At 40.6% G+C, this 1,373-nt stretch overlaps 1 non-coding gene across 1 annotated transcript; it reads left to right on the forward strand.

The window, feature by feature from the left end:
- Window positions 1–410: 410 nt before the first annotated feature.
- Window positions 411–542, forward strand: LOC115303719. Its single transcript, XR_003914212.1, has one exon. It is a non-coding gene; the product is annotated as a small nucleolar RNA SNORA72 (small nucleolar RNA).
- The last annotated feature ends 831 nt before the right edge of the window (window positions 543–1,373 follow it).

Here is a 1,373-nt window from a genome sequence, read left to right on the forward strand (position 1 = left end):
TAGGCTTGCTTCTTGAAGGCTAGATAACCTTGGAGTGAAATTGCTAAGTTATAGGATGTGCATAATGTCAATTTTTCTAAGTGTCAAATTGTTTACTAAAGTGCCTTTTCTTAATTTATATATCTATCAGCAATATATAAGGATTTTGGTCATTCCATGTTCTTAGTGACTGACTTGGTGTAGTCAGACCTTGGTACTTTGGAAACCACGAAGTTCTCTAGTGGTCCCTCAGGGCAGGTGAATTTAATTTCCCTGATCACAAATAAGGTGGGCTTTTTGTATGTTTATTGGTCATTTGGATTTCCTCTTTTTTTTTAACTTCGATTTTATTTTATTCCTCTTTTGATAAGTATCTAGTTAAGTCATTTGTCCATTTTTTCTACTGGCTTGTCCATGAGGAATAATTTGTACTGCGAATATTCTTGCTGTTCTGATTTTGTAATGATCAGGGCCATCCCAACATTCACTATATTAAGACCATGCATGTGTCCCCTGACCCAATTCTTTCCCCACGCCTGGTTTTATCAATGCTGGTGACAAACCAAGTCTGATGTATATGATGCATCTTACACAGGAAATGTCTGTGACTCTAAGTATCTGCTCACTCTAGAGAAATGACAGCACAGCTACTGTAATCACTTTGGAAGATAATAAATGCTAATTTGATGATTACCAGTTGCCACTGAATGAATTGCAAAACTATTGAGTTTTATTTTCTAAAAAAAAAGCTACTTTACAAATTATGGGGTGGTTCAAGATGGCTGTGTAGAAAGACCCTGAATTCATCTCCCCCTCTGGGCACACCAAGTCTACAATGACATATGGAATAATTCTTGTTGAAAAAGAACTGAAAACTAGTTGAACTGCTTTCTCCATAAGAGATAAAAGGACCACATCTAGATGGGGTAGGAGAGGCAGAGACACAGTCTCACCAAAACCCTACCTCTGGCTCTTGACCCACAATTGGAGGGACCTCCCTTCTGAAGCCTCTCCCTGAGGAGAGGGGTTTCTGTCACACATTGGGCACCCCAGCCCTTGAGACCTGCACCAAAGAGACCACGCCCCCCAAATGCCTGTCTTTGAAAACCAATGTGGCTTATATCCAGGGACTCTGAGGGGCTATGGGATCTGAGATACTTCTTTTGAGGGGCTCGTGTATGGACTCACTTGTCTCAGGAACCAGTGCAAAGGCAGCAGTTTGAGAGGTGATTGGATTTTATGTGATGGTGATTCAGTTGGTCATATGAAAGAGTCTGCTGGAGGAGTCATGGAATGTGAGGACACAACCATGCTAAAGCCAAGGGCATGGCCCACCATCTGTGCTTTTTCACCGAGTTGTAATTTTTCTTCATTTCTTTTTCTAAAAAAATGTT

The sequence above is a fragment of the Suricata suricatta genome, chromosome 1, assembly GCF_006229205.1.
Source record: "Suricata suricatta isolate VVHF042 chromosome 1, meerkat_22Aug2017_6uvM2_HiC, whole genome shotgun sequence".
Lineage (NCBI taxonomy): Eukaryota > Metazoa > Chordata > Mammalia > Carnivora > Herpestidae > Suricata > Suricata suricatta.